At 38.5% G+C, this 22495-nt stretch overlaps 1 protein-coding gene across 9 annotated transcripts in view; it reads left to right on the forward strand.

The window, feature by feature from the left end:
- Positions 1–22495, forward strand: part of ARFIP1 (ADP ribosylation factor interacting protein 1) — a 122212-nt gene that overhangs the window by 87451 nt on the left and 12266 nt on the right. The gene's annotated exons all lie outside the window — the stretch shown is intronic.

Here is a 22495-nt window from a genome sequence, read left to right on the forward strand (position 1 = left end):
CCTTCAGATTGGAGTTGGTATCAAATGTTTTTAAAAGTTACATACTTGGAGCACCTGGATGGTTCAGTCAGTGGAGTGTCCGGCTGTTGATCTCAGGGTTGTGAGTTCAAGCCTGTACTGGGTATAGAGATTACTTTTAAAAAGTAAAATCTGAAAATTAAAAAATAAATAAATAATAAAATAAAAAGTTACATAATGATAGATTCTGCTTTGAATATTTTGAGACCTTTTTATTAATGATAGGTACAGACTTCAGAAAGGGAAGAACATTCTTCCTAGTAACTGGTAAATGAGGAATGACTAAAAGGTCCAGCTTAGAGCTGTAGTTAGCATACCCTAGAAGAAACAAGCCAAGAAATCAATTTTCCACATTATTTTTGTATAACGTGAACCCATCTAAGGACTAGAACAGTGAGAGCTGAGATGGACCTGCTGTAGGCTTCTATTCTATTCAGAGACTAACAGGCTCCTGAGTTTTGGCTTAAGTAGAGGACAGGTTCCTGTGTTTAACTTTTTTTTTTAAGATGTATTTATTTGAGAGAGCGTACATGCCAGAGCCCAGTGGGGGAGGAGAGAGGGAGAAAGAGAAGCTCAAGCAGACTCCCCACTGAGCGTGGAGCCCGAACAAGGGCTCAGTCTCACAACCCTGAGATCTTGACCTGAGCCAAATCAAGAGTCAGACGCCCAACCCAGGTGCCCCTGTGTTTAACATTTTTAATATAACATGCATACTCAGTTTTGTGAGGGGGATTACAGTTCTGGAAACAGGGAGAAGCCAATAGTGGGCACAGCACAGAGTAGGTGGAGTGGTTCAGTCTTGTGGAGATGGGGTCTTTCCACTGCATATTGGTGGTCTTCTTGTGATTTTCATATCCTCTGAAGTCACAATAGGTCTTCAAATCTACTTTCTTTAGGTACCCTCTTAAAATTGTTCTTCACTTGTTATTGTCTGTTGATATCCTCTTGTTTTCCTTAACCTTTTTTTAGAAACTCTTCTGGCTACCATAAAAGCTGCAGAGTAATACATTTCCTCGGGATCTACCAAGTCCTGCACTACCACTTACTTTTTTTAGCTACAGTGGGTAAAAAGTATTCACCAGAAACAATTACAAGGGCAGTAAAGGAAACTTCAGCAGAGTTATCAGACAGATTGCCCAGCATCATTCCAACAAGAATGCAGTGCAGCCTTTCAGCATTGATTAGCTGAACACGTAAGATGGCATTCCTTTTAGCCCATTCATATATATCTATGTAGATGTATCTCTCTACAGGTATATATGTAGGGAGAGATAGATCAGTTACATAACTTAACATTTTAATAGATAGGAATATATCAATACTTAGATGTAGATGTATGTTTTAAACATAAAAATATTTTTGACATATTCCTCTATAATAGATCAGCACTATACAGGATAGTGCTAAGTGAGGTACGCTAGCTAGCATTTGAGAGGCTCTCTCCAAAGCTAATTTGAAGGGAAAGAAAGGAATTCACCTAATTTGGAGGTTCAGGACCTCTGCAAATAAAGAAATTGATTTTAGAAAATCTATAAAATGTTAATTGTATTCTTTTGGAGTCTAATGGTATTGTGTACTCTTCTCTGGATAGTGAGATTATGGGTAATTTTTGTTTTCTTTATATGTTTCTATATTTTAGATGGTTGTGTTGCCTTTATAAAAAAGGAGAGAAAGTGGGGCGCCTGGGTGGCTTAGTCGGTTAAGCGTCTGGCTCTTGATTTCAGCTCAGGTCATGATCTCATGGTGGTGAGATTGAGCTCCAGGTCGCATTCCACACTAAGTGTGGAGTCTGCTTAAGATTCTCTTTCTCACTCTCCCTCTGCCCCTTCCCCCCCAAAAAAGAAGAGAAAGTAATGTTGAAAGAATCAGTACCCCAAAGCAACTATGCTTACTAGTCCTTGCCAGGGTAAATCGGAAAATTACACAAGGATAAACAATGGCCATGTGATTGCTACTTGTCTTACTCTAACTACTTTGGAAACTTAGGAGATAGCCAGATGTAGACATGAATCAGGGAAGGCACTTATTTGTCAGTTACAATGCATTTTACACATATTCTCTCACCTGTTCCTCATAACAATCTTCATACTTTAGTTCTTTCAGTAAATATTATTGAATACTTTATATACTGGGAATATGTCAGGGAACAAAAAAGACAATCTCTGTCCTTTTGAGGCTGACATTCTTATCAATCAGATACACTCATCATCCATAGCTTACAGATGAGTGAGTTCGTTTTACATCATCTTCTGTGATCATATATGCCCTTTGCTTCTGATCTTTGGAACCTCTGTCTCCCTGATCTGTCCACTGTAAAGTCGTTCCTCACTTATTAGGAAGAGTTGTATGACATACCTAGTCTCTTCCCCTTCATGTGTCCAGGAGAAGTTCTAGATTCTGGGAACATCAAAATCAGTATTTGAGCTGTGGAAAATAGACTGAAGAAATTATTTGGGGCCGGTCTATATCTAGTATCATTACTGCCTAAAGTAGCCCTGTGTTGTATCTGGAAAACAGCTATCGTGCTAATGTGAGAAATAAAAAGGTACAGAGGTGGCAGGGAGAAAAGAAATTATGTACTTTCTCCTCTGCCCTTGCTTTGCCTCACTTGATTTATGCTGTGCTGTGCTCTGCTCTGCACTAGAGTTGAGCAGCATAGGCTAATGAATAGGCAAGGTGGACTGTGTCCTTTGTAAAAAATTCCAGATTAAGAGTGTGAAAACTTGGGTTCCAGACCCGCTCCTGCCACCTGCTTACTTCATGATCTTGGACGGGACTCCAAACCTTTGTATTTTCTTCTGGAAAATGGGGGTAAATCATGCCTTGTGTTAAGTGAGTGAGAAAAACACACTGTCCTCTGTAAGGTATAAAGTACTGTTCACCAGTATTTATAGGATTCCTACTGTGTGCCAGGCCCTTTGCTAGGTGAAGGGGTGAAGGAGAAAGAAAATAAAGTTCATGATCTTAGGGAGTTACAAAAGCATAAGATGGGTTTGTTTTCTAGAAATTATCACCTTCACACCTTCCCCTGGTGGCTTTTAAACTTAACCTGTATCCTGCCTACTTTGTGTCTTTTTTGCTGATATGAGCAGAAGTTGACATTAGAAAAGATGTGCCAGGAGACATGAACTGTTTATTTCAACATATTAATTTGAAATACTAAATTTATATCATTTGGCATTAGGTAAGCAATACTTTCTCAGTAGTAAGTAAGGATAATGAATTGACCATTCAGGGAAGTCTTTTAAGATCCGTGGAAGTCTTTAAGATCCATGGAAGAGACAGGACTTCAGCCTAGCCTTGAAAGATCAGGAGGACAGGCCTAAGAAAAGTGGGAGGAGAACCTGCTTGGCAAGGGCAGTGGCCCACATGTACGAATAGAGGAATATTCACGTTTAGTAGAGAAGTAGACTACCATAATGGGACATAACCTTGACATGCTTTAAAGGAAAAGAGAATCAGAAAGGTAATTGGAAGCCACGTTGTATTGAGCCTCGAACACATAAAGATTGAATTGTGGCCTCAAAAAGGATGCATGCTGAGCAGTGAGGGACCAGCCAGGTTATCTTTGTAAAGTTTCAGTGTCTGTCAGATGGCTCTCACATCCCAACTTTATCTAGTTGGCAAAAGAGAATTTATAAAGTTAGGGGGCGTCTGCGTGGTTCAGTCAGTTAAGTGTCTGCCTTCGGCTTAGGTTGTGATCCCAGGGTCCTGGGATCCAGCCCCACATCAGGTTCTCTGCTCAGCGGGGAGCCTGCTTCTCCCTCTCCCTCTGCCTGCTGCTCTGCTTGCTTGTGCTTGCTCTCTCTCTCTCTCTCTCTCTCTCTGTCAAATAAATAAAATCTTCTTACACTATTGGTGGGAATGCAAGTTGATACAGCCACTTTGGAAAACAGTGTGGAGGTTCCTCAAAAAATTAAAAATAGAGCTACCCTATGACCCAGCAATTGCACTCCTGGGTATTTACCCCAAAGACACAGATGTAGTGAAAAGAAGGGCCATATGCACCCCAATGTTCATAGCAGCAATGTCCACAATAACCAAACTGTGGAAAGAGCCGAGATGCCCTTCAACAGATGAATGGATAAAGAAGATGTGGTCCATATATACAATGGAATATTACTCAGCCATCAGAAAGGATGAATACCCAACTTTTACATCAACATGGGTGGGACTGGAGGAGATTATGCTAAATGAAATAAGTCAAGCAGAGAAAGTCAATTATCATATGGTTTCACTTATTTGTGGAACATAAGGAATAGCATGGAGGACATTAGGAGAAGGAAGGGAAAAATGAAGGGGGGGAAATCAGAGGGTGAGATGAACCATGAGAGACTATGGACTCTGAGACACAAACTGAGGGTTTTAGAGGGGAGGGGTGTGGGGGGATGGGTTAGCCCGGTGATGGGTATTAAGGAGGGCACGTACTGCACGGAGCACTGGGTGTTGTACGAGAACAATGAATCGTGGATCACTACATCAAAAACTAATGATGTGATGTATGGTGACTAACATAACATAAAATAAGTTTTTAAAAAAAGAAAATCTTAAAAAAAAAAGAATTTGTAAAATTAGGAGTAACAGAAAAAAAAGATGACTTAAAAACATTCTTCGGGCACTATAGTTCAAAGGCGGAAAGAAAGTAGAAGCACGCAAACCAGCAAGGAATCCTTTGTAGCCAAATGAAATGATGAAGAGCCTGACCTAGGGTTGTTGCAGTAACAACAGAAAGGAAAGAATACCGTGATTTCAAGGCTGCGTGGCAGGGGTTGGAAATCAACAGAGGAAGCTAGTTTGGCTGGAAGGTTGTGAGGGATGAGGGATGGGTATTTGTTCCATTTAACCCAGTGTTTAGTTTGAGGCGATGACAAAATACTCATATGGAAATAGTTGGTAGGAAGTTAATGATGTGAGTTTGGAGTTTGGATGCACAGGGTCAAGGCTTCAGAGATAAAGGCTTGGAAGTCATTGCCTTTTGAGAATAAAGAATAACATTGTTGTCACATCTTCTTTTGACCTTTCTTACTATAAAATTTTTTTAAATTTGCCTTTATTCTCAAGGATTTATGTTCTTAGAGAGTCTAGAGATAGTCTTTGTTTTCAGCTTTCCACAGTTGTCATTAACCTGAGTTTGAATTTGAACTCTGTAATCACTGGTGTCTAAAATAAAATCTATAAAGAAACCCTGTTCTTTTTATCTTACTTAACTCTTCAAAACTGTAAAGAGATAATATTGATCTCTGTTATTTTAAGCAATCAGTAGCTGTAATTTGGGTGAAGACTTAGATTCATGAGAAAACTTTTTTTTATTGTTGAGCAACTTTTACTGTTTTATTTTTAATAGCTCTAACAAAGGGAGCAAAAAGCAAGCCTTTAGGCCTAGAAACTGTCATCCTTGTTTGTTTTCTTAGCAGTGTGAAATGCCTCAAATCTTGTTTTTTTCTTCTTTTGTTAAACTATAACTGAATTTGTACCTTAATATCTCTTTTATACGTAGTTGTCAGATAACCTTCTTAGCACTTGGATTTTAACAAAATATATACTCTTCCTATTTCTTAAATATTGTATATTGAATTTTTAAAAACATAAGTTATTTGAAACATCGTTGAGTGTGCTAGTTTGTAATTTGATAATGTCCTGAAGGCTACTGCTTTTTTTTTAAAGCTGTTTTTGCAGCTTTTGCGGGGAGGAAACTTTCTTCGGTTTCTTGTTTCATGGCTTTTGGAGTGTCTTCCCATAGCAACACTTCTCTTCTAAAATGAGAGGCCAGATAACCAAACAACTAAAATGGTGCATAAAGTAAAAGCAAATAATCACTGAGTAAAGGACTAAGAACCATTCCAGTGACTGTTGTAATAAATTTTCATAGCCCAACATTGTGAGAATGTTTTGTTTGTTTCATTCTTAGAACTTTAAAAAAGATTTTTTTTTTTTTGAGAGAGAGATTGAAAGGTCGAGTCTTAGCTGTATTTTAGAAAATCAAAGTGTTATATGTCCTTAGTCTAGCCTTCCTTTCTGGCAAAACAGAGGAAATAGGTGTGTAAAATACACACATTCCTTTGTTTGTATATGCATTCATGCTGAGTGATAGTGCATATATCTCTTACTTGTCATTTACTCTTAATGGAGAAACTTGAATTCTTCTATTATGTGAAATCCATACTTTTATCCACCCACTCCTAAGATATATTGTGTTTACTTTTAACCTAAACAACTCTTACTCATCTCTGATATTCTCTTCCTTGTTTTACTAAACAGTTGAGTTGCATAGCAGTAAGAACAAATTAGGCTCTTCTAATGTTTCTCTTTTAATCATTATTTCTCCTTTTCGAGACCTTTGAGTAGTGTTACATGAGCTGTTTTGTGACTTAAGGCAGTTTATTTACCTTTTATTGTTCCTTTCATGGTTCAAAACAAAATATAGACTACTTTAGTAAAGAGAAGAAAATAGGTATTTCTGTTGTTTTGTAGACTTTGTGAGAAAGGTACCATGCCTCCTTTCACAGCCTTCATGATACCTAGCAATGTTGTTAAATATATAGTAGTTATTTTAGCAAATGTGTGCTTGCATTTCTTCCCAGAATTAGAGGCACACTGCAGGGAAGAGAAAGAGATGGAAGAAAATGAGAGTCAGCCACGACAGGATAGAAGGGCAAATCCTGATCACGTCATTCTCTGCTTTAGTGAGGGCAGAGCATGCTCTCTCAGAATGCCGCTATTGTCTGTAGTGCATACTGCGGCATGGAAAGAGGAAGCAGAAAATTAGAGAAAAAATATGCACATCAGTGTGAGCAATTCATGTTTATTTTTTCTAAACAACTTTTTATAGGGTTAGAATCACATAAAATATGAAAAAAGTAAGTTAAGATTAATATTTCCTTTAAGATAACTATAATTTAACTTGGGAGTGGTAAATCTCTTTTCAGGGCTACTAATGCATTAGAGGGGAAAAACCTGAATGTATCAGAAGATTCAACAAAGCAGCTTAGGGTATAAATCAAAAGTAAGAATCTTGTTAATGCTATTATATTCTTATTTTAAGAAAGATGAAATATACTCTTACTTTAAGGTAATGTCAGTTAATCAGCTGTATCCATTAAATGAAGGGTTTTTTTCCTTATATTTCAGTGACTTGAGGATGACAATGGGGACAGGAAAAGATGAGCCAGACTTGGGAATGTATCCTGCACACATATTTGATTAATATAGTTGGAATCTATCCTGGACACATGTTTGATTAATATACTTAATTTAAATACCTTTTAAAAAAATCATAGTCATTTTGAATCAGGTTGATGAAGAGACTGTTGTTTACACTCAACACTGTATTTCATATATAATCATAATAATATCCTGTATATTAGGACTTCTTTTCTAATATATTATTAATACACTATTTTTTCTAATATATTTCAAACTTATTTCATATGTATCTTATAATGAATTTAATTTTTCAGAAAACAATGCATGAACTAAAATGGGAAGGAGGAGAAAGAGGGAATACACAGAATAAAACACCTAGAACAAAGTAAACATACTCATGTAATTTGAGTCAGCTATATACGTAGTTGTGATGATTCAGTGACTATGCAAATACATACTGTAATAGGAAATACTTGAAACCCAGTACATTTTTGTAAAAACAGGCTATAAATGTTTGGAAAAACTTGGAAGGCAGAGGTATTCTTTGTTTGCTAAAGCTTCTCTTTGAGAGGAAAAAAAGTACACTTCTGAATTTTAAAAATGGATATTTCCTGCCAAATTTTAAGAAGCATGTTAATTATTACTCAATATGTACAAGCACATACATTCTTAAAATCTTCTTCTGCATTGTCAAAAGGACCCTAACTTCTTACTCTTGATACTTTTTAAATATTCATACCAGTGACTTTACTATCATCTTTATTTCTATAACTGGAGGTACAAGCAGTTCTCTTGGTATTTGCTCATAGGTCAAGTGAAATTAAGTTCCACAGGTAAAAGGACCGTACTGGTTCTAAATAAAAAATTAACATTTATGGACTGAAATGTGGAAGTATGTGTAATAAGCAACCTCAACACTATGCCAAATATGATTACCTACATTTGGATTTTGTGAAACATTCCCTAACTCATGCACCTTTACTTCCAGACTTAATTCCTGAGTATATTTCATCATATCATTTCAGGTTTTTTTTTCATTCATTTAACAAACTTTTATCAGATATATACGTGTGCCAGGAAGTGTTCTAGATATTGGTGATACCCAGTGAGCAAAACCAAAAACAAATTCTACCCTCGAAGAGCTTGTAGACTAATAAAAGTAACAACAGTGATCAAATCACATCAAAATATATATATAAAATCTTGACTGTGACCAGTGCTCTCAAGGGGAGGTACATGGTTCATTAAGAGTGGCTAGGGCAGGCTGCCATGAGAAAGTGATGTTGAGCATTAACTAGGTAAAGTGAGAAGCAAAGAGCATTCCAAGTAGAAGAAACAGCATGTGTAACAGCCCTGTGACAGAAAAGGGTGTGGTGTGCTCAGAGAATAAGTATGACTAGAACCAGTGCAACTAGAGCATAGAGAGATGACTGGGAGGCAAGCAAAGGCCAAACCATGCAGGCCTTATAGACTACATTAAGGAAAAGTTTATTTTAGTATCGGTAGGGACCCATTGAAAAAATTCTTGGCAAATGATAAGCTTAAAATACGGCGCATAGATCTTAGTTGGAACCTAAGAGTAAATATAGTAGTTTAGACAAGAGATGATGAGAGCTTGTTTAGGGTGGTGGTAATGGAAATGGAGTAAACTGAAGGTGTTGAGAGATATTTAAATAGTAAAACAAAAATACATATAAAAGACTAAGAGCAAATTGATGTATAATTAGCATCTTTAATTTTTTATTCCTTTATTCATCAAATATTCATCAGTTTTTTATGTGCCGGGGTTAAATAGTAGAAATACAATGTTCTTGCCATTATAGAGCTTATGGTCAAGTAAGAGAAATAGGCATTAACCAAATAATTACATAAATACAAACTATGACAAGTGTTGTAAAGGGGAAATTGAGGAGCCATGTGAGTATAAAAAGGGGACTTGGCTTGGTGTGGGGTTTTGTGGAAGTCTAGAGAAAGTGACATTGGGGCTAAGCTCCAGAAGGATGTAAAGGAGCTGACTAAAGGTGTGTGGAGGAAGCAGACTTTAAATGGAAGGAATAGAATATGCAAAAGCCAATTGAAGAGAGAGGGAGAGGGAGAAACTCTTAAGCAGGCTCCACGCCCAGTGGGGGAGCCCGACTTGGGGCTCAGTCTCACAACCCTGAGATCATGATCTGAGCAGAAATCAAGAGTCGACCACTTAACCAACTGAGCCACCCATGCACCCCTAGGTTTTTTTCTTTATTCCTCTTACACCTCATAACATTCTGGCTTTCTATTTGTATTTCTTCCTTTAAATTTTCAAAACATGCACTTTTCAAAGATTAGTAAATTTTTTAAGGTGCTTGTTTTGGGCTATTATAATGCCTAATCCTAGAGAAATATTGTATAAAGGTATTATGACAAACTTCTTGCTGACAAGCAATATACAGTTTAATGGATGATATTTAGTAAAATGCTGAGTTAAGCATGAGAAAAAAGAAGTAGAGCATTTGATGAAGAAGAGCATTAATGTGGGTTCTTAGAACTACCTGCTAGGCCAGGTAGCATGACTTGAATAGAACCACACAAGAATGAGTAATATGAGCATTGGTGGAAAAGGTCAGAAAAAAAATTCTTAAAAAAACCCTAGAACAGGAGCGCCTGGGTGGCTCAGTCAGTTAAGTGTCTACCTTCTGCTCAGGTCATGATCCCAGGGTCCTGGAATAGAGCCCCGCATCGGGCTTCCTGCTCAGCGGAGAACCTGCTTCTCCCTCTCCCTCTGCTGCTCCCCCTGCTTGTGTGCTCTTTCTCTCTCTGTCTCTCTCTCTCTCTGTCAAATAAATAAAATCTTTAAAAAACAAAACCCTAGAACATAGGGGCACCTGGGTGGCTCAGTCGGTTGAGCTTCCCACTCTTGGTTTAGGCTCTAGTCATGGTCTAGGGTTTTGGGATCAAGCCCTACCTCAGGCTGTGTGCTCAGTGGGGAGGCTGCTTGAGATTCTCTCTCCCTCTCCCTCTGCCCCTCCCCACTGCACATGCGTGCACGGGCTCTCGCTCTCAAATAAATAATCTTAAAAGAAAGAAACCCTGGAACATATGTTTAAGTTAGCTGTACATTGTTGTTAAATGTTCTGTTCTCAGAGTGTAGTATAACTGCACATGGATTTTTTTAAGAAAAATAATGTTCTATCATAACAAATTTTGATGAAGCTTTTCCATTAAGTTTATAAACAGTTCTTAGGTACATAGGATCAGAATTTTTATAAGTTGTATAAGAGATTGAATTCTTAATCTTAAAAAAAAAAAAAGGTAGTTTTCCAAGGTATGATACAGAACCATACTTAGGACAGAAAACTATTTTATGAATGTAAAGATGAGTGCGAACCGGCCGTTGGTTTAACTATAGGTTTTTGTTGTCCAGTGTCCAAAGGCCAGTGAGAATGGGGTCACCTAATAGATGAAAGGAAATATTCAGTTCCTTAACTATTCTTCTGTACCTAAATTAATTTTTGATTTTATTTTATTTAAGATTTTATTTATTTATTTGAGAAAGAGCATGGGGGGAGGGGCAGAGCCAGAGGGAGAAAGAGTCTTAAACAGACTCTGTGCTGAGCGCAGAGCCCAGCTTGGGGCTTGATCTCAGGACCCTGAGATCCCGACCTGAGCCGAATGTGAAACCAAGAGTCGAACACTTAACCCACTGTGCCACCCAGGCGCCCCTGTACCTAAACTAATTTTTGTCTAGGAGCTTAAATGCTGTCTTGAATGATTTGTGGTACTTAGTATTTCCTCTAGCAACTTGAAAGTTTCTTTCTTCCCCTATTAGTTACCCTGCTGTCCATGGCTTTCTCCAGTAAATAAAGCACATACCATACTGTGCTATGAATGAATGTCTATTAGTCTGTATCTTTCCCTAGATGTAAGCTCCATGGGTGCATCTGTAGAGCATTCTCTTTCTCCAGCTAATGATTTGGTGAACACTGATCTTTGAGTAATCTGTATATGAGGGAGTTCTACTTTATAAGTATTTTGTATATCTATATGTATATCTTATCTACTCTGTGATCTAGGTGATCATATACCAGTGTACAGATGATGATACTGAGGTTCAGAGAGGTTGAATAATTTGCCCAGTCTCAAAACCAGACCAGGATTCACATCTAGATCTGTTTGACTCTACAGCCCTGCTTTTAATTGATGATGATGTTATAATGCTGCTCCGAGTAAGTTTCTTAACATAGCAGAGGGAGAAGATGGTAGATAACCTTGGAAAACAGAAGCCATATTGGCCATATTGAAACCTGGAGCTATTGGAAGGAAGGAAGGCAGGGGAGGGAGCTAACACTATAAACCGTAGAACAAAAGGGCAATAGATATTTTTGCTAAAGGGGGAAAAAAACCTGTGCATTGAGAATTTTAACATGCCATTGGCTAAAGAATTAGAAGACTTTAGCGCTGTTCTGAGACCTATTGCTGTTGGAGTTTGTGTTTCATCAGTTACCTGCTTTTTAATATAGGACTGCCCTTTTTTCCCTCCTAAGGTGCTTTTTTTTTAACCTGTTTGTCCATGATTTGTTGAAACCTATCCCAATGAGTCAGAAAAATAAAATCTGTGCTTCTACACTCCACTTGTAGTTCATATTTGTCTTTCCTTCTCTTACCCCCTTCCCAATGCCCACACCCATGTTTTTGATAGTGCCTTTTTCTCGGCTGGTAGTTGCTTTGACATGACAGGTATTTCCAAAGCTATTGCAAAGTAATAAAATTATACTTCACAAACCTAATAAAAGGCCAAGACAGATACACTTTTCTGTTTGTTATTTTTCTGGTTTCTTACTTACTAAAAAAAGATCAGTGATGGGCAGAGAAAGCATATAATTATACATTTTTAAATAATTGGCGGTAAAGAACGGAGTTAATTCTTTACATTTTAGTAGTTGGAGACTTCTTACTAAAGAACGATTTTAGGGGCGCCTGGGTGGCTCAGTTGGTGGAGCATGTGACTCTTGATCTTGGGGTTGTAAGTTCAAACCCCATGTTCGGTGTAAAGATTACTTAAAAATAAATTTTTTAAAAAAGAATGATTTTGTTTCAGCTTTTCCTCACATATTTAAGCCAAGCTACTAGCTCAGTGTTGTTGTTCACTTAATATAAACCCTTATTTTATAGAATTATTGGGAGAACCAATAATTGCTTTGAAGAAACTTCACAATTATAAATATATTAAAACTAGTAACTCTTGGGGCGCCTGGATGGCTCAGTTGGTTAAGCATCTGCCTTCGGCTTAGGTCCTGATCCCAGGGTCCTGGGATTGAGCCCCGAGTCAGGCTCCATGCTCAGCAGGGAGTCTGCTTGAAATTCTCTCCCTTTGCCCCTCCTCCCCAAAATAAATAAATAAATCTTTTAAAAAAATGAAGGTAATTAATCTAAATTTGATTTGGAAGAAAAGTTCATTTGGTAGAAATACAGTGTTTTTTTGTGATTTTGATGCTTGTGAAGTAATACTTTAAATTTTTTAGTCAGTTAACTTTGTAAATGGTATTTATCTTCTATTGATATATGCTGTGTAGGCAGGAGAAAGTTTTCAATGTAATCCACTTAGCATCAACTCTCAGTCCTGCTCTTAAATTTCTCTTACCCAGTTTCTATTTAAAACCTCAGCTTGTCTCTGTCTTAGTAGTCACTGTTGAAGTTTGTTTTGCCCTTTAACAATTAAAGTATTGTATGGCATATTTTAGGTCATTCACCAGATGTTGCTGTAGTGGTTTTGCTTATGTCTGAGCTGGGTTGCTCATTGTTTGGCAGATCTTTTTTTTTTTTTTTAAATTTACTCCTGAGAATTGTTTTGTTTTGTTTTGTTTTTAGATTTTATTTATTTATTTGAGAGAGAGAGAGAGAACACATGAGAGGGGGGAGGGTCAGAGGGAGAAGCAGACTCCCTGCTGAGCAGGGAGCCCGATGCGGGACTCGATCCTGGGACTCCAGGATCATGACCTGAGCTGAAGGCAGTCGCCCAACCAACTGAGCCACCCAGGCGCCCTGTTTGGCAAATCTTTATGAAAGTTCTTTGTAATTGAGTTCACAATGATGTAGTGTATTTCTAAAGTACTGTAATTGTTTCTGATGTTAGGTTTTGAAAATTTGTCAAATTTGTCATCATCCTGTTTCTCCCTGGAATTGTTACCTCTCTTTTTTTGCTCCTTTTTAAAATCGCTGCTTTTCTGTTGTATGTCACTTATCCTTATAACCACTTAAAATCATTTCTAAGTTAGGACATTCATAAATAAATAGTTCAATATAAATTTTTTTCCTGCTCTGTAAGTATGGAAAAGAGTTATCAAAGTTTAATACTGCATTATTCTTCGTAATTTTAGAAAGAATTAACTTTTCTTTCACCTCCTCCAACCTTTGTGTTAGATCTTTGTCCCGAGGATATTTAAATGTAACTTTAGAGCCAACAACAAAATTAGGAAGGAGGCTAAAGCATATCTTCCATACATTTCTACCCTTCCTTTAAGTGCCCTGCCATACCTTTTTTTGTTTCAAACTTTGTTTAAAAGCTTTCCAAAGTGTGTATTGCCTTATGAATAGAGAGTGAGGTTGGAATAGGTGAGAGAACATGGACCTGTCTTGGGAGAAGACATTCCACATCCCAGCCCATCTGCTTCCTAACTATCTAACCTCAGGCAAATTACTTAACTTTCTGAGTGTTTTATTAACTGTAACATGGAGAGAACAGAAGCCTGTACAGAGTAGAGGTAAGGGTAACATATTTTCTCTCAGATATTTCATAGGGCAGCTGGGTGGCTCAGTTGGTTAAGCCTCTGCCTTCGGCTCAGGTCATGATCCCTAGGTCCTGGGATGGAGTCCCAAGTTGAGCTCCCTGCTTGGTGGTGAGTCTGCTTGTCCATCTCCCTCTGCCCCTCCCCCTGCTTGTGCTTGCACTCCGTCTCTCTCTCAAATAAATAAATAAAAATCTAAAAAAACAGTGCTTCATAAAAGTGTCACCCACCATATCAAAATATAATCTACCAAAAATACTTGGCTGGTTTTTTTATTCTATGTGCACATCGCTTCTCACGATCTGATAACATAAATATAAACAAACGTAAGTCAAAAAAGTATAATGACCCTAAAATATTTCCTCAAACATTTTTGGCTTTTTGTACCTTTTCCTAAAAGTACAGTCTGACCTTTCCCCCACCTTACTTTCTTCGTCTCTCTTCCTAAGCCATTTCTGTTTGAGAAACTAGAATCTTTCTAGATTGACCTTCACAAGGCCAAGTAGCCTAGTAAAGTGAACCTGATAAATAAGTCAAGTGACTTAAAATAACACTTTTAAGTCTCCTTAAAACTTCTTATGTATAGTGACAGCAGTACAGTCATTACTAAGATTGCAAAAATTAGTTATCTTTAAAATTGTATTTGAAAAAAAATAAAAAATAAAATAGTATTTGCAACTGTTTTTCTAATATTACTTAATTGTTCTTAAACATCCTGGGGACTCTTTGTGGCTTCAGTCAGAACCATGTTGACATTATATGAATACATATTGTAGTGCAAATTAGTTCATCAAAAATTTAAAGAAAATTAAGCAAAAATAGGTAGAAAAGCAAACGTTTTTAACTCATTTAGTACAGAAAGTATATTCATATTGATATTGATTTATTAATTTATTTTTACTTCCATTTACTTTTAGTACAGAAAGTATATTCATATTGATATTGATTTATTAATTTATTTTTACTTCCATTTACTTCCATTTACTTTTGGTTAGTAATGGTTTGATTGTTTAAAAGATTGTTAGTTTACCATTCCTATTTAAATTTGCATCTGAGGGCGCCTGGGTGGCTCAGTTGGTTAAGCCACTGCCTTCGGTTCAGGTCATGGTCCCGGAGTCCTGGGATCGAGTCCCACATCGGGCTCCCTGTTGAGCAGGGAGCCTGCTTCTCCCTCTAACCCTCTCCCCTCTCATGCTGTTTCTCTCTCTCTCTCTCTCTCAAATAAATAAAATCTTTAAAAAAAAATAAGTAAATAAATAAATTTGCATCTCATTTTTAAGACATACTATCAAAACTAAAACTTGTACTCGGACAGCACTTACATAATCAGTGCTAATAGAAAAATGAGATAAGTTATGTTTTGGCATAAAAAGGCTTCTGAGATTAAAGTAACAATGAAATTGTATACTTTATTTCCATAATTATAATTGAAAAGCTGTGAATCCCCAAAGGCTCTCTCTGTACCAGGAGCTGCTCTGAAGTGTGTATATATTTTTAAAGGCTTGCACATCAACCTTCTCACAATTACTGGGAGAATGTTTTTGCGAAAATGGGTATTGTGTCATTTCGTTGTGAAAACTAGAATTCAGTCTTAAAAAGCGCCCTCTTTCCTTGATTTCCCATGGATTAAGTTTCAGCGGGGTTGGGGAGCATTTTGCATACAGGTAATGCACCGGGCCTGAGGCTTTGTTTAGTGGGCTACCAACCTTCAGCTACAAGAAGAGGCGTTTCTCTGTGTTGGATTTGTCAGCAACCTCCAGGAGGTACAGAAACTGACTCATCAGGTGACATATGTGACATTTACGTTGACATTTGTGTTGACATTTGTAGGGTTAGCTAAAAATTGTGTGATGCTCTTCCCACTTTCTTTCTTACTGTAACTTTCAGACTGTTGTAACAGCTCTCTCCAGGTATAATACATGAACTAGACCCCCGTGCTCCGCTCTTGTCATCTCCTTTAATACTAAAACATTGAGGATTGAAATTCAAGTCAAAAATTCTTATGACCCGGGGCGCCTGGGTGGCTCAGTTGGTTAAGCGACTGCCTTCGGCTCAGGTCATGATCCTGGAGTCTTGGGATCGAGTCCCGCATCGGGCTCCCTGCTCGGCAGGGAGTCTGCTTCTCCCTCTGACCCTCCTCCCTCTCATGCTCTCTGTCTTTCATTCTCTCTCTCTCAAATAAATAAATAAAATCTTTAAAAAAAAAAAAAAAAAAAAAATTCTTATGACCCAAAGAGCAATAAAGTAATTGGCTAGAATCTATTTTTGAAAATTAGAATTTCACACTAAAAATACAGAAACCCCTTAGTTGCTCTGTAACTCCAGGAACCGAGGATCATCCAAAATTCAAAATAAAACAACAGAAAAGCTAAGTCACGCTTAGTAGGGCAAAGTGGAAAATTACTCTGTGACCCAGGTAGGTTACTAGTGCAAAAGCCTTAAAAAAAAATACCTCTAAATAGGTAAGAGTATTTAATTAATGGGCTGGTTCATAAACTTGTACATGAACTTCCAGTTGAATTTCATAAATCTCTAAAAGAGAAGCTAGTTTTTGTCCTTAAAAATAAATAGAAATAATGATGTTTTTCTATTGAAAGAGAGCCTTTCAACTGAAAGGCTTTTCGAGAGCCATTTGAGTTTCCAAATAGATATACATAGATACATAGATATAGGTATAGATAGATAACACACACCTCTGTTTAGAAAGCAAGTTCTCAAAAACTTTTAATAGAAAGGAACTATAAAAATGATCTTACTCTCTTTCTTCACTATACTGCTATCCTGAACTCTGCCCAGTCTCAAACATAGTTACTCGCTCAGCATTTCCATGTGTCTGCCTGAAAGCCACGTCACACCTGTCCCAGACTGAGCTCTTGAGAGCCAGCTTGCCTTCCTCTACACTCGGCCCTCTCACAGCCTTTGCCATATCAGCCTATGGGAACTTTACGCTTTCCGTTGCTCCGGGCAGAAGTCTTAGCATCTTTGTTCTTGATCTCTCGCGCCCCACAGCTCCACCTTCACAGTCTGTTGAGAATGCCGCCTCTTCTCTTACCACCCTCGTCCAGGCCACCATAGTTATTGCTGTGGTATTCTAGTAGGTCTCCCTACTTCTACCCTTGTGTGTTTATTAAAGTAAATCAGATGTTACCATTTTTCTGCTCAGGATCTTCCCGTGTCTTCTCACCTCACTCAGAAATGTAGCCACAGTCTCTATGATGACATCCGACGTCCTGCATCCTCTAGCTCCCCGTTACCTGTCTGACCACATCTCCTACCAGACACCTACAACTCTGCCCCAGCCACACTGGCCTCCTTGCTGTTTCTCAAACACACCAAGCACAGCACCTGCCTCTGGACTCTTGTACTTGCTATTTCCTCCGTCCAGAATGTTGTTCTTCCAGCCTCATTAGAACACTTAAAAGTACCTTAAAGCACATCCCCTCACTTCCTTTGGGTCTTTATTCACATGTCACCTCAGACCAAGTCTTCCTTTCCTATTTACATTGCCACGCCCTCTCCTATAAACGGATCTCATATTCCCCATTGCTGCTTAATTTTTTTGCATAACACATGCCATCATCTAACATACTGTATATTTTACTTACCTTGTTTCTCTTTCTTCTCTCACTAGAATATAAGCTTCTTGAGAGCAGAGTTGTAGTTTTGTTGATTGCTTGCATTGCAGCCCCTAGACTAGTGCCTGACACTAGCAGACCCTTGGTAATATTTATTGAATGAATGAATGTAAGTAACACTTTAGATGTGGTATTTTTTTTTCTCTGAATGTAAAGTGGGGATGACTGTATTTCATTAGAACACTGTGAATAGTGCATATCCTCAATGAAGTTATGATATAGACAGACTTTATCTTTCATAACCTTTCCCTTTTCTAATACCATAAAAATGTTAAGTATATTCAAAAGAATGTTTAACATAGAGGCAAAATATAAAGAGCAATGACAACAAAAAATAGCAGCCGTGTTCCCACCACCCAGGTTAAGAAACAAAATCATAAGTATTTTTGAGGCCTCCTCTGTGCTTTCCCTTACCTCATCCTCCCTCTTCTCCTCCCTACAGAACCCCTATTCTGAATTTTGTTTATTGTTCCTATTGGTTTTCTTTATAGTTTTGCCACGTGTGAATGTATCGTTCAGTTAGGCATATTTTTGAGCTTTATATAAATGGAATCCTACCAAGGGTGTTTTTCTGCAGCTTGCTGTTTCACTCTTATGTTCCTAAGGTTCATCCATGTTGATGCATGTGGGCTGCAGTTCATTTATTCTCAGTCCTGTATAGTATCCCCTTTGCATGAAGAGACTGCAGTTTATTTATCCATTCTCCTGTAAATGCAAGTTTTGGGCTATTTCCTTGTTTTTTCATGGTAAAAACAGTGCTGCTATGATCGTAATTGTACCTGTCTCATAAAACACACGTGCGAGTTTTCCTAGGGTGTATTCTTAGGAGTCAAATTGCTGTTCAGTAGGGTATATGCATCCTTCATTTTATGGATTAATGCCAAATTGTTTTCAAACGTAGTTGTACAAATTTGTACAACAATCAACAGTGCACGAGAGTGTTAACTGTTTTAAGTTTTCTCAATGTAGAGGGTATAAAATGGCGTCCCAGTGTGGCTGGGGCATGGGCCCGCGAGAGCAGCCAGCTCCAGGGGTCCCAAATAGACCAGGCTTGGCCACTCGCCTCCAACAGAAAGAGACAGGCGGTGGTGAAAGGAGGAAAGAATTTCATTGTGGCCAACACATCTCAAAGACTGTCTCCAAAGTGCTGAAACTACTTCTGGGTTTATATAAGGAAACTGTGGGACAAAGGTGGGCAGGTACGTGCAGGTGGACAGGAAAGGTCAAGGCGATAGTTGTCGTGGGGTCAGTCACATGCAGTCTTGCGAGTTCACCGCAGTCCTTCTTGCCTGAGGGGGTAGTTTCGGTTCCCATCACAGGACGTTTTGCCTGACTTAAGAGATAAGCTAGGAAGAACTTAATCAATTAGAAGTTTTGAGGTCCTAGTGGAGGTAGCTGAAGCCCCTTTCATCAGGTTAGTTTTAATTTGCACTTCACTGTTTTCTAATGATGCAGCATATCTTTTCAGATTTAATTGGCCATTCCTGTTTTCTCTTCTGTGAAATACCCATCCGTGTCATTTGCTCTTTTTAATTGGATTGCTTTTGTTTTGTCAGAGTTCTTCACATTTTCTAAATATATTATCCTTTGTCAGTACATGTAATGCAGATACATTTCCTCAGTTTGTAACTAGTCTTTTCAGTATCTTTGGATGAATAGAAACTCTAAATTTTAACGAATTTAATTTCTCAATCTTTTCCCGTATGGGTTTTTATCTTTGAAAAGTTGTTTCCTATCTGATGTGGTTTTGGAATATAGGTGAGGTTCGGGGGGGTGGAGTCCAGAGCCTACAACCAAGAAAGAATTCTTGAGACATCTTTGGTGCAAAATGGTGGTTTATTAAAGCATGGGGACAGGACCTGTGAGCAGAAAGAGCTGCTGCACCTGGGTCGTGAAGAGTGGTGATTATATACTCAGGAGTTGAGGGAAGTAAGGAAAAGGGAGCTTTCAAAAGAACTTTCATAAGCTAAAGAGGACTGACCTACAAGATACCAGAGGCCTTGCCATTGTCAAGTTAAGGTTGTGTTCCCCTCTTGCTAGGTATCCTGGAAGAATGTCACTCATGTCCCATCCAGGAGTGGAGGGGTGGGGTGGGGGGAGCTTGCAGGATGTCAGCGTATGCTTTGTCTTCAGCTAGGCTTCTGCTCCCTCATCATTTCTAAGGTCATCTGGGAACTTTTCCACCCTCTTTCAAAGTGTACTGCTCTTGGACCCCTCCTTTGACCAATCCCCGACAGCCTGTTTTCCAGAAGCTCTGAAACTCAGTCACATAGGCACAGGTGACTGAGAAGAGCTCAGTTTCAGAAAACATTTTTATGTAAATAGGAGTCAAATGAGAGCTAACCTGCAGTGTTTTATTTTACTTATTTTTCGCTAGTTATAATTTAATTGACCAATGTCTTACAAGAAAGAGATTTTGGGGGGCATCTGGCTGGCTCAGAAGAGCATAGGACTCTTGCTCTTGGGGTTGTGAGTTTGAGCCCCACATTGGTGTAGAGGTTACTTAAATAAATAAAACTTAAAAAAAGAAAAAAGAAAAAGATTTGGTCCTGAAATCAAACCCCACACTCATGTAAGATGAACCCTGGTTATAACCTTAATTAGAAAAATCTGACCTTTTCCTAGTAGATAATTACACAGGGTATCAATGTGTCATTTTAAAGCTTGTTTTAAATGTGATTGCAATGTGAAACTTTTCTGTTTGGACATAGAGAAAGGTCAATATGAATTAGTGGAATTAGTAGAAGTCTGTATTAAGAATGTTTTAAACAAATTTTTTATGTAATACTATTAATTTGAGTGGTGCTGACCAATGAATAATTTGGAAGAAGTGCCTCTGTGGTGCTTGAAAAATGTGTTTATTTTAGAAGCAGAGAATCGTGGGCCTATAAATCGACCCTTAAAAGTTCATAGTTGGGGCACCTGGCTGGCCCATTTGGAGCGGGTGACTCTTGTTCTCAGGGTTGTAAGTTCGAGCCTCATGTTGGGTGTAGAGATGACTTAAAAATAAAATCTTAAAAAAAAAAAAGTTCTTCTGAGGTGATCCCTCGAGCAGAGGAATTCCTTCTGCAGCATCCCGGGCTGTTTTCTGCCCTTGGATTAAAGGCCATGTCAAGGCAGTCAGTGTTGATAAGCCAACTGTGCCCTTGCATCTTTTCAACAAAATTTATTTGCTTAGCACACACCTTTTTTTTTTTTTTCATTGTGCTAAGATAAACTTCACATCAGTTTCTGTCTGCCTTTGGAAAGGAGAAAACGCTTGTCTTTCTTCTTTTACACTCATAGCACTTTTCAAACACCAGATGCGTGGGGGTTTTCCCACACCAGCTCATTCTCGATCCTGGACACCAGCTGGGTATTCTACAGTTCAGTTCAGTTCTGACGCTGCCCCCACCCCCCCCCACCTTCTGACACCAATCGCAAGTCAGGTTGTCACCAGTGCTTCTGACCATACATAAAAGGTTTCCACAACCCCCTCCTCAACTTGGATTGTATGCTAGAGTGTCTCACGGAACTCAAGAAAACCGTTTACTTACTAGGTTACCAGTTTATCACAAGGACTATTGAAGGATACAAATGAATAGCCAGATGAAGAAGCGCATAGGGGTCAAGGTCTATAAAGGTCCTGAGCACAAGAGCCTCTGTCCCCATGGATTTGGGGGTGCACCACTTTCCTAGCCTGTGGATGCATTCACCAACCCAGAAACTCTCCAGATCGCATACTTAAGGGATTTTATGGGGGCTTCATTACATAGGCATCATTGATGAAATCATTGACCCTTGGTGGATTATTCAACCTGTAGCCACTGTCTCCTCCCCAGAAGTAGGCAGGTGGAGCTGAAATTCCCATCCTCTGATCACAGTTTAGTTCCCCTGACAACCAGCTCTTACCCTGGTTTTCTAGGAGCTTTCCCAAAATCTCATTAACATAAAGTCGGGTGTGGTTGAAAAGGGCTTTTTATTGAGAAGTCATTCCTTTCACCTTTATAGCACTGGGGCTATTTCAGGAACAGGACAAGACACTAAATAATATAACAAAAGATGCTCCATTCACTCTTATCACTTAGGAAATAACAAGGGTTTTAGGTGCTTTGTGCCAGAGATGAGGACGAATGTATTTGTTATTCTAAATTACATTATCACAGTCTTCTTACAAGTTCCAAATCAGTTTCTAAATAAATGACATTTTATTTTACCAAGAAAAATCAGTGTGGTTTGACCATCCAATAGGTAAACTTAGATTGCACTGAAATTGGATGAGTACTTACTGTGTGTCAGACAGTGTGCTAGGAAGTATCTCATGTCACTTAACCCTTACAGTGACACTACATATGCAGTTTGGGAATGGCGTCCCTGATAAGTGGATAAAGACCTTGGCCAGTGAGGTTAGAAGCAACCTGTACCTGATGTCACAAAGAAAGCTGGGAAGTGGTGCAACTAAGATTGGCACGCATGCCTCCTGATTCCAAAGCTCTTTCTGGCAGTTGCTGTAAAGGAACAATACTAATAACGGGAATATTTTACTGATGACGTAAATGAATAGCAAATACAAATTTGGGGAGGCTGTAACCAGTATCAAACTATGAGTAATGCAATGGTCAGGTCTTCCTAGAACGTTGGAAGTAAAAGTCTTCAAAGATACTATATTACATTTACTCCAAAAATGCAGGTAGATTTTGGGACTAGTGAGTAGCATATATGCCTCTCTTGTTTGACTCTCTGTTCCCTAGCTGCTTTCTCTCTCCATTCCCTCATCTCACAACCACCCAACTCCTAACCTCCCTAGGTACTTTCTCCTTTACTTACCACCCAGCTTAGCCTTTCCTCTTTCCAAGCCTGTCCTCCCTCTTTTGATTTTCCTCCTTTTCACTGTGCTTTCTAAAACCCTTATTCATTGCTAGGAAAATGCATTCTTGACCTTTTTCATAGATGTACCCC

The sequence above is a fragment of the Phoca vitulina genome, unplaced genomic scaffold (genome assembly GCF_004348235.1).
Source record: "Phoca vitulina isolate PV1807 unplaced genomic scaffold, GSC_HSeal_1.0 scaffold14, whole genome shotgun sequence".
Taxonomy (NCBI): domain Eukaryota; kingdom Metazoa; phylum Chordata; class Mammalia; order Carnivora; family Phocidae; genus Phoca; species Phoca vitulina.